Source organism: Amborella trichopoda, chromosome 7 (assembly GCF_054954075.1).
Source record: "Amborella trichopoda isolate Santa Cruz 75 chromosome 7, AtrichopodaSantaCruz75HAP2 v2.0, whole genome shotgun sequence".
Classification (NCBI taxonomy): Eukaryota; Viridiplantae; Streptophyta; class Magnoliopsida; order Amborellales; family Amborellaceae; genus Amborella; species Amborella trichopoda.
In genome coordinates, this window is record NC_142342.1 from 17,700,170 (window position 1) to 17,711,831 (window position 11,662).

Consider the following 11,662-nt stretch of genomic DNA (forward strand, 5'->3'; position numbering starts at 1 on the left):
AAAAAAACAAACATTTTGATCATGGATTACAAAAAAGTTGATCATGGATTACAGAAAATTCGATCATGGATTACAAAAAATTCGATCATGGATTACATAAAATTCGATCATGGATTACAAAAAAGTCGATCATGGATTACAGAAAATTCTATCATGGATTACAAGAAATTCGTTCATGGATTACATAAAATTCGATCATGCATTACAAAAAAAAAAAACAAAAAAAAACAAAAAATTCGATCGTGGATTACTAAAAAAGAAAAAAACAATTACATCATGGATAACAAAAAATTCAATCATAGATTACAAAAAACTCTATCATGGGTTACATAAAAAACAAAAAACAAAAAATTCGATCATGGATTACAAAAAAAAACAAACATTTCGATCATGGATTACAAAACATTCGATCATGGATTACAAAAAATTCTATCATGGGTTACAAAAATAAAAAATAAAAAATAAAATTCGATCATGGATTACAAGAAAAAAAAACAAACATTTTGATCATGGATTACAAAAAATTCGATCATAGATTACAAAAAATTCTATCATGGGCTACAAAAAAAAAAAAAAAAAAAAAAAAAAAAAAAAAAAAAAAAAAAAAATTTTGTTCTTCACAGAGTCGTTTTACATAAGCGATTTTAACTCAAAAATTCACCTCCAAGTGAATAAATTACATCCAATTGACTATATTTTCTGATAAACAACAATATAAGGAATCAAAAACCTAAATTTTTAACACATTATTTCTAATATATCATGAAAACAAAATCAAAAGGCGGAAAAAAAAAAAAAAAAACAGCGGAATTTTTTTCCCCTGACATCTCACTGTTCATATCAAATTTCTTGCTGTAATTGACCAGATTACGTAAAATTAAAAATTTTAAATCATACTAGACACAATAAAGATTAAAAACCCTAATTATTGAACTCATTTTGTTCAAAATATACCATGAAATAAATCAAATGGCGGAAAAACAAAAAAACCCAAAGTTCTTACCTGTTTTTGTGAACCGAAGCCTTCAATCTCCAAAAAAGTCTGTTTTTCTCAACGATTTTCACAAATTAGTAACAAAATCTTTTGATTCACAGCTTTAAGATCAATATGCCAACAAATTTTGAAAGATTCATGCCCTATTTGGCATGAAATTTCAAAAATGGCGGAAACCCTAAACCCCGAATTTTTCTTGATCCAAAAAAAACCAATTTTTCCACCATTAAATCGTTAAAAAAGCTGAATAAAGCTGTTTACAGCCTGAAAAACAGATCACGTGCCGAAAAAAACAAAAAAAATGATCAAAAATGACAAATTTGAAAAAAATCCGTGAAGAACACTGTGCAACCCGTGTTCTTCACGGACTCGCCGATTCCGCACAGTGAATCGGCGAGTCACTGTGCGGAATCGTCCGGTTCTCTCTAGAACCGGACGATTCCCGGTTTTTGAACCGATCCGGTCCCTTTTTCGTAAATTCCGAGTCGAACCGGGCGAGTCCGGTTCGACTCGGCGATTTTTAAAACGCTGCTTACAACCATTTGATTTGACTGATTAGGATTTGAAAGATTTAATAAGACCTTTATTAAATTATTTTGCATGGTGGCTTCCATAGAAGCATAGGCTAGGCCTCTCTTCAACAGCAAGGGACTAGTTTATATCCATTTCCAGCCTACTGGTTGTAGACTGGACCCTCTAAACATGATAAGATGGTTTAGTATGCATTTCCTAAGCCATAAAAGACAGAAATTGCTAAGAGAAGTTTCCTGCTGCTCAAAGGCGATCTCATTCCAAATGCTCATAAGAGTAGCAAATGACATGGTGGGTCTAATAGAGGCAATGCTCTCCAAAAATCCAAAGAGATTTCATGTGGGATTTATCTCTTCCTTTCCTAGTGATCTATTGTAGCCATTGTGAAATCATGAAGAGGCCAAGAGTGTTATTCATCAAAATAGAAAAAGATGCACATCAAGAATGAAGGCAAAACCCAATCATTGAGGTCATTGACATTGGTCTGAAATTTATTAGTACACATGCTAAAATTGGCAATCGACTTGTTTATAGCAATGGTTTAAAAAACGGATCGGTGATCCGGATCGGGCACCCAAAAAACCGATCCGGATCGACGATCCGGATCGAGAATCGGGTGAATCGGTCAGAATAAAACTTAAAAAAAATCCAAAAAAATTATTAAAATTCATTATAAATATTATTTTTTAGAAATTCAATAAGAAATGAGGGTACTCCATTAAAAATTTTCATGTTTTTGAATGAATATGCGAATATTGATATGTCCTTTCCCTGCATGAACCGTCATTCAGCATTTAATTTACATCACACAAAAGGATAAACATAGAATTATCGTGAAATAAGTATATCAACATACATGGACTACAATAAAACATAAAATTAGTAACATATGATCTAAAAATAAAATGATAGACGACGTTATTGTTCTTCTTGATCACGCTGGTGCCATTGATTGAATTCGTTTAACAATTCATTGATTCGATCTAAAAACGAATCATCGATATTAGCAAGCGTCTGACTATTCCCAAATCCCTGAGTGTTAGTTTTTGTTGTGTTCCCAATCTAAAATCCCCGAAGCTTGTCCATCCTTCATGCTCACCTGCACTGTCGTGCTCATCTCTACACTGTTGCTGTTGGGACTCGATATGTGAATAATATGGCTGAGATAGGTTGGCCTCAGAATCATCATCTCTCTCATTTTCTCTTTGAGTAATATGGATTAAAAAAAAAAATTAACAAATTTTCAAAAAAATCGATCATGGATTAAAAAAAAAGAATCACAAATTTTCAAAAAATTCTATCATGGATTATAAAAAAAAATTCGATCGTGGATTAAAAAAAAAAATCACAAATTTTCAAGAAATTCTATCATGGATTACAAAAAAAAATTCGATCATGGATTACATAAAATTCGATCATGGATTACAAAAAAAAAAAAAACATAAAAAAACAAAAAATTCCATCGTGGATTACAAAAAAAGAAAAAAACAATTCGATCATGGATTACAAAAAATTCAATCATGGATTACAAAAAATTCTATCATGGGTTACAAAAAAAACAAAAAATTCGATCATGGATTACAAGAAAAAAAAACAAACATTTCGATCATGGATTTCAAAAAATTCATTCATGGATTACAAAAAATTCTATCATGGATTACAAAAAATTCGATCATGGATTACATAAAATTCGATCATGGATTACATAAAATTCGATCATGGATTACAAAAAAAAAAAACAAAAAAAAACAAAAATTTGATCGTGGATTACAAAAAAAGAAAAAAACAATTCGATCATGGATTACAAAAAATTCAATCATGAATTACAAAAAACTCTATCATGGGTTACAAAAAAAACAAAAAACAAAAAATTCGATCATGGATTACAAAAAAAAAAAACAAACATTTCGATCATGGATTACAAAAAAAAAACAAACATTTCGATCATGGATTACAAAACATTCGATCAAGGATTACAAAAAATTCTATCATGGGTTACAAAAAAAAAAAAAAAAAACAAAAAATTCGATCATGGATTACAAGAAAAAAAAACAAACATTTTGATCATGGATTTCAAACAATTCGATCATGGATTACAAAAAATTCTATCATGGGTTACAAAAAAAAAAAAAAAAACAAAAAATTCAATCATGGATTACAAAAAAAAAAAAAAAACAATTCGATCATGGATTACAAAAAAATCAATCAAGTATTACAAAAAAATCTATCATGGATTAAAAAAAAAAAAAAAAAAAAAAAAAAATCCTTACGGGACTCGCCGATTCACTGTACGGGACTCGCTGATTCTGTTCAGTGAATCGGCGAGTCACTGTGCAAAATCGTCCGGTTCTCTCTAGAACCGAACGATTCCCGTTTTTTCGCCGATTCGATCCGTCCATGGCGATTCTCGAGTTGAACCGGGCGAGTCCGGTTCGACTCGGCGTTTTTTTAAACACTGGTTTATAGTGTTGCAACATTTATGTAGAGAACACATCGCATAAATTATAGTTAATGAAATCATGATGCACTCATGAACTTTATGCAGAAATGCATGGAACGGAAACCAAATACCCTTCAACAAGGGTAATTTTTTTCCTTTATCTAATTAGGTTTTTAAGAAAAGTAAAACATGAAGATATAACATCCATGAATTACATGACTGAAAATTTTGCCTAAATCAACCTATGACTCCTATTCAAAGAAACAGGGCAACTGAGAACAAAACATCAAGCATAGATTAACGTCAAACAGGAATTGCATACATTAATAAGCCCATCTGAGTGGTGCTGAGACCCTTTTGAAAATCTTTCTTCCAGGACAGCAGTTTTAACCTTTTCCTCCAAGGTTTTCCCTTCAGATGGCAAGTTATGATGAGTCTGCTTCTTAATGAAACCTGAGGAACTTAAACAGCACCATTCTTAATCAGAAATAAACACTTAATTAGAGAGATCTGAGGAAACAAAAAAAGAAGAAAGGAAATGTCGATGGAATTCCTAGCTAGCATACTAGTATATTTCTACTAAATAGAAACAGGTTACCTGAATCAAATACATCATGCAAACTATCTCAGTCAGAGAGTAAATATTAGTTTCAATAGAACTTTTATGACACATACAATGAATAAACAAGGACATATAACATAATAGTCATGGATCCTCGGTACCTATCTTTAATTTTGGACAACCAAGAATACCTTTTCCAAAATACGAAGTGGCATCTTTATACTTTTAATTACTTTACATGCCTTTATAGCAATATATAAGGCCAAACTTTTGAAAATAAGTCAAACACAAGGGTAAGATAGTCATATTTGGAGCTGAAAGGTGATTTACATGAAAGGATGGAGCTTTTAAGCCATTTGAGAAATAGCCTTTTGCTAATTTACCCCAAAAGTAATTATAGAACACAGATGAGCTGCTCAATGCAAATGCCTTTCCATTAAGCAGAATCAATGGCCATCCAGCTATTCAAAAAATCTCTTCAACTTGAAATCGTACCTCATCCAGCTATTCAACTCGATTCTCCATGGACACTTTATTGTCATAGTACTAGTGTGTTTCAAGTTATTTCTAATCAGTATTCCACGATAGGACCAGAATAGATTAGATCAGTGTTTCAGACTCAGGCACGTCAACCTGGACTCGCCTGGGTAACTCAGACTTGGCAGGATACAGCCTATGTCCCCCCAAAACTTGTGTTGTATATAAGTCATTTATAATTAATTATAAAGGATTTGTAATTAATTTAATCTTTGACTAAATCAATTATAGTTGACTCAAAATTAGTTTTCTATGTACTTCTACTGTTTTATGATGTTTTTTGTTTTTCTAATTTTTCTAAGAAGATAATTATTTTTAATCAGTTTTCCTTTTTTCCTTTTTAAACAAATTTTCTCGTCATTTATATACTCTTTGTTTTTCCCTTTGCTATGATTTTTTAATATTTTTTTGGATTTTTGGCTCTTTGGCCAACTCAATGCGAACTTGGTTAAGTTGACTCGGACTCTCCCGAGTAACTCGAGCAGACCAAGGCCTGAATTCCAAAAAAGGAGCCAAGTTTAAAACATTGGTTGATACAGGTAGTCAAGTTTTTTGAAGAAAGCATACTATTTCTCTCTCCCAATTAACCACAAAGTAATAGTTGTATATTTTGTTCAGTAAGGCTCTAACAAATTCTCATCATAATTAAAATAGTGGGGAAAATATTTTCCTTTTTTTGAGAACTCGGGCATAATATTTTTCCCTCATTGGTTAGACGATGAGGGTGAGTTTGGAGCACTGACAAATTACAGGTTCTCGGAACATAGCTATCGTTTTTCATCAGCTGCAGTTCTAAATATGTAGTTGTCTAATAACAATAACTTGGGCCTTTGTGCATATACCCTAACCAGCTAACCAAGAGAGATTAGATAAAAACAAATTTTTAATACTAATCTAAATAAAACCTTAATAAATATTTACGTTTCTTAATTAATTTCAAAGTTCATTTATATTTCCATGTTTATTGAAACTCACATAATTAATCTTTACTTGAACTTTTATGCTTAGTTTTATTTCTTAGATTCCACCGTTTTCTACTTTCGTTCTAACATTGATACCTATTTTTTTGAAAAAAGTTATCTTGTTATTATGATTGAAATATCTATTTTCTTAGAAATTCCTTTTTAACAAGTGAAATGGAATTTCTTTCTTAAATTTTTAAATTTTATTTTCATTTTCTTATATTACTTCCCTTGTTCCTATTTCTACTCTAGTTCATCTTTAAAAAAAGGTGGGACAAGTTTTAAGGGGAGAGAGACATGAATTAAATTCTCCTTGGTCAATTATGATTAGAGAGAGAAGCCTATCAAAGAGCCTATCCTAAAAAAGCTTATCTACAAGAGTAATAAATAGAGAATTTAGGGAGTTTGGACTTGTTAATTTGAACACCATGTGTGTATGCATGCATGTATATGTATGGGTGTATTCTAATTTGGACCAACCATTATGCCAAGATCTTAGAACCTTAAGTCCTTAAGTCAGGGAGCCTGTCTAAGGTTTTTAAGTGGAAGTACTTTTACTATTTTGCCCTTTCTCTCCCTCCCCTGTTAAACCATGCCCCGTTGTCTTTCTTGCCCTTTGCCAGCAAAACCAGTGCAACAAAGAGAAAAGCATAGAGGCTAGCAATAAGAGGCCAATATTCTTGATCCCAAATAGAGCATCGTCACTGCATGTAGTCATAAAAACAACATCACTATAACACCTAGCCCAAAACCATGAGATTGGACATTTCGTTTTCTTAGAGAGGGATCATGGTTCTCCTTGTTACAACAATTATGGATAAAGTACGGGGTTAAGAAAAAGAAAATCAAAACTTCTACATGAACTCATATAAGTAGTTAATGTTCAATCTCACGAAAATGTCTCTTATTTATCCTTAAATTGTATTTATAGGCAAGCAGAGCTCTCCACACCACTTATCAAAACTTTGTTTCCAGGGTGATTGCCTTCGTCTAACTCTTGAGACTGAATCAATTTGACAATATACAAGCCCTCCAAAAACCTGATCAAATACCACATGCCTCATCGTCATACAAACCCATCATAATTTTCCCCATTGGCTTCCCAATAGTTATATTATAATAAACTTTCTTGGTGACCCTCACTTGCAATTCCAGAGTCTTCAACTGTACAAACAGAGAAAACTAATGTGACTCTCCTTTGTGTGGAAGAAGGGTGACATAGAAGGAGCTTTGAGTCAGATTATGAGAGGGTTGAGGAGAAATTGCTCACTAGTAGGAATTTCCTAAATTTCAGGAAATAAAAATAGTGAGAGATTGGATTTGTTGGTTAGTTTTGCATGAAAGATAGATGGAACGCAATTTTGGGGTATGAAAGTGACTCTTTAGTGGAAACCTCGAGGATGGAATGAGTGTAGCATCTTGAGTGCTCATCCTAAAACAAAGTGTGGGAGACAAAGACGAAGGATGAAGAATCACAAAGGAAGGGAGTAGGAGAGAGTGAAAGGATAAAAAGGTGCCTAATACACCGTAACAATGTGTATTTAAAATATATCGGATTGGATCATCCTGCCTGTATATTAATATTATATATAAAAATGCCATTTCATAAGGGTACATATGTACCTGCAGGGAATCAATCCATAATTACAATATAACTTGATCAACAAACATTACAAAATGAGAATAATACATGTTTTTACAACATGTTAACCTCAGTACTTTTCCCTACATTACTCAAGACTTGTTTGGCTCTGCTTTGTTTTAAGTTTCCATCATTCCCAAATGTATTGTTTTAGACATCTACTTATACATTTTACAAGAAGAAATGAAATTTCATTAACCATAAAAAAAAAAAATATGTTTCCCACAATGTTCAAGTATGTACAAAATAATCATGAGTGTAACAGTTAGAAGGCAACCTTTTCCAATAATGTGATCAAAAGTTCTTATGTATTTTGATGTTCTCTACTGACCTAGTGCAGATGAAGACTGTTCCAGATAAAATCAAAACAAACATAACAAGTTCTCAATGCAAAAGCCTGAAGGCAAGGATTCAAAACTTTAAATAAAACATCAATGATATAACTGTAATAAACGTTCTCAAAAGATAAAATTTTCTCTAATAAAAGCCAAAAATAAACTTCATATCCCAAATGCATTCTTAAGACTAAATTTTTCACCAATTTTATGGCAAACTTGGGCTTTTTTCATTACCATTGAGCACAATTCTAGGTTTTCTACAGATCATCAATAAAATCACTAACATTCAAAATCACTTAATTAAATTTTCAAAATAGATCATCATCATCATCATCATCACCATCCAAGTATTATCTCAACTATTTGTCTACATGAATCATGTTCCGTCATGCCACTCTGTCAAGGGCTATAACCTCATTCAGACCATAAGTTACCATATCCTTCTATTACTTCCATCCATGTTCTTATGGGCCTTTTCCTTGCTCTTTTAAAACCTTCGACATGAACCAAATCCCCCCTCCTAGCTGTTGTTGTCAACATTGCATATGGCCAAACCACCTAAGTCATCTTTGTTGTCAACATTGCATATGGCCAAACCACCTAAGTCATCTTTCCATCATCTGATCACCTACTGGAGCCACCCCTAAGTTCCATCAGATATACTCATGCTTCCATCCATACCGTCAAAATATATTGTGATAATAAACTTCTTAAAGACTAATGAAGATAATAACAGCACCCCTTAGGCTTCAACTTGCTCATAGACATATCGGCTTGCACAAGGGAGGTCAAGAGTTCAAACCTTTGAAGTATGTACCCAAAATCCCCAACGAGCAGACTTAGCCTCTTTAAAATGAATATAATAATAGTACAAATAATACTACAACAGATAGAAAGGGCATAGTAAGCACTATTACTGCTGCTACTGATGATGACGGACCTGCCAAAAAGTGGATATTGACAATGGTGAAAATGATACCGTTCTTGATACTAATAGTAGAAATTACAGTGAAATTTTTGCTACTATTACCATTATCAAATCTTTCATATTTAAAAAAATGCTATGGAGCACTTACAGGTAACTAACATCAGTGTCTTTGAGGAGAGCTGCAATCCTACTAGCTTGTGCAAGTATCTCAAGACGATCAATGAATTGAAAGTTTTGATAGTCGAAGACTGAGAGGTCTGAGCTGAGAGCTCCGCAAAAAACTGGAAGGCTGGGCAAGGGCAAGCAAGGAGAAATCTCTGTATATGAAGTGCTGGATAATCTATAGGCCTTTTTTGTCGCTGAAATCATTGCGTTTTTCATGACTTGAGCTCATCATGAAAAACAAAAACTAAACACCAGAAAATTACACTGTCAATGCCCACATTAGGGCTCATCTCTTCAGAACTACACCATTAATGGATAGACATAGTGGTTTTCACCTGAATTTCTCAGGAACATGGCGGGAATCATTGCTCATAGGCTCGAAAAATACATGAAAGACTATAATTAAGATCAGAACCGGAAAATCACACAGTGATCAATGGAGCTAGAATGAAGTCACTGAAAACTCGAGAAGAACAGTGACACAAACTGTAATGGATGAATTACGGCAAAGAAATGCAATTACGGGAAAAAATAGGACTAAAGCCTATTGAATAGCCTGATGAAGGCTTGTAAAAATCCAATAATTCTAAGTTGCAGAGAAATGGCGGGTAAAAGAGGAGAGACAAAATTTAGGTCAATACCTTTACTTGCATTTACAGACAAATGCGGGATGCGTTCGCGGGTGCTAAGATGTATTGGTAGAAAAATTACTATTGTACCCTTATTATTTATCCGATTGTCTTAAAGACCCCGGGTAGGGAGCGGTTTTTTTTGGGGGGAAAATATTTAGTTTAAATTATGTGAAAAAAACTCATGATTTGAGCCATCCGATTTATTCATAACCATCCGATTCACTGAAAATTAGAACAGCGTCTTTAAAGGCATCGAATTCATATACCAGAACTCCTTTGGTTTCCAGGAAATAAGTTTTTGGGAGACCTATTTCCATACAAACGGCTGGTAAATGTTGTTTGGATGCCCCCTTAGGTTAGAAGTCACATTTTTACTTGGAGACCGATTTTCACGTTTAAAAATGTTTTTTTTTTCTTTTGTGGAAATATCAATTCCACCAAAATAGGTGGAATTCACATTTTTGGGATATCGTAAGAGAGCCGCAAGACCTAAAAACTTGAAATAAGTGGTGGTAATAGGCAGGGTGGTCCGGCCCGACCCTAAAAACTAGGGTATGAGCGTGGCATGAGGGCCAAGCAACCATGGCCCAAGGGTAAGGCTTGGGCGAGCCTAGGCCATGGCTAGCCCGGTTTGGCCATCTTTCTCTTTATTTTGTTTATATTTTTTCATTTTATTAATCATGCCCTTGATGTGGTTAGGGCTGAGCCTGGGCCAGGACCCTTTTGGCCCAGTTAGGGCCGAGCTGAGCTTGAGTCGACCTTTTGGGAACTAGGGTTGAGCTAGGTCCACGCCTGGCCCTACCCTTTGGGGACTAGGGTTGACCCAATTTAAACCTAATCCAATAGATAAAAATTAAAAGAAAAATACAATTGTTCTTCAAAAGTAGGACTTGAATATAAAATAAAAATAAAAATGACTAATTAAAAGTTAAATTTCTCAATATAATTTAAATCTACACCACAAACCCGTTTTTTCTCCAAGATTGAGACTCTAAAAAGCTCTAAAACATTCAAATAAATAGTCCTTCAGGAAAATTTGATTTGGAGCTCGTGATATGCTCCATAACTGTTCCATTTATTGAAATGGACGTTTAAGATTAGATTTTAAAGCAGCAGCATAAATGGCGCACATTCAGGGTCCAAAAGATTGCATTTTGGGTAATGGAAAATACTATGTTTGGTTAACCACTTTGGAATTACGGTGGGCTTTTGGAAAACTATCTTTGATTTAAGTTGAGATATTGAAAATTAGGAGATCTGAAAATTAGCCACTTTCAACCCATTTATTAAAGTTTCCATTAATGAGATAGAAATATTTGTTAAAGGAAAATTGTTCCATGAGTCTGTGGGAGCAAGAGCCCACCAACTCTTCAACGTCCATCTTTGAGATGGACGTTATGTACAACGCACGGTGTCAATTCAACTATGGTGCTAAAACATACCCACAAAGAAAACACATTTTAAAGATAAAAAAAATAAATTTTTTTTTTCATATTTATGATCAGCTTGGCTTAGATGGTGAATCTCTAAAATTTCAGAAGTAAAATCTATCTTTCAGGTGAATTTTGGTGGGGCCACACGAGTACATATGAGTCAGCTAACTCATAGAAACCTCATCCTTTGTTAAATGAATGAGATTTTGAAATCATAACTCATCTACAGCCGGTCAAGTGAAATAGACGTGTATCACATTAGAAGGAGAAAATTTGGATAAGGTGCGAGCATGTGTAAGTATTTCGATTCTTTTTTATTTTTCCTATGCATCAAATAGAGCAAAATTTTGGGTTTTCATACTTTTCACCCTCGATAACCTATAAAAAATAAATTGGACAAAGTATTATTATAAAAGGACACGGTTAGTGTGCGACCAGCCCGCATATTGTAGAAATGTGGGTATGAAACAATTGTTCTTATCGAAATACAGTCGATAG

General features: G+C 33.5%; 1 long non-coding RNA gene across 7 annotated transcripts; it reads right to left on the reverse strand.

The window, feature by feature from the left end:
- Nucleotides 1–2,323: 2,323 nt before the first annotated feature.
- On the reverse strand, nucleotides 2,324–9,762 carry LOC105421189 (uncharacterized). Of its 7 annotated transcripts, none has more exons than XR_016059961.1 (4): nucleotides 9,435–9,762; nucleotides 9,083–9,343; nucleotides 4,288–4,418; nucleotides 2,324–2,655 (listed from the first exon to the last, which is right to left on the reverse strand). It is a non-coding gene; the product is annotated as an uncharacterized LOC105421189 (long non-coding RNA). The 7 variants fall into 7 exon arrangements; XR_016059959.1 differs by having other exon boundaries at nucleotides 2,324–2,685; nucleotides 9,435–9,761; XR_016059960.1 differs by having other exon boundaries at nucleotides 2,324–2,728; nucleotides 9,435–9,760.
- Nucleotides 9,763–11,662: the final 1,900 nt, after the last annotated feature.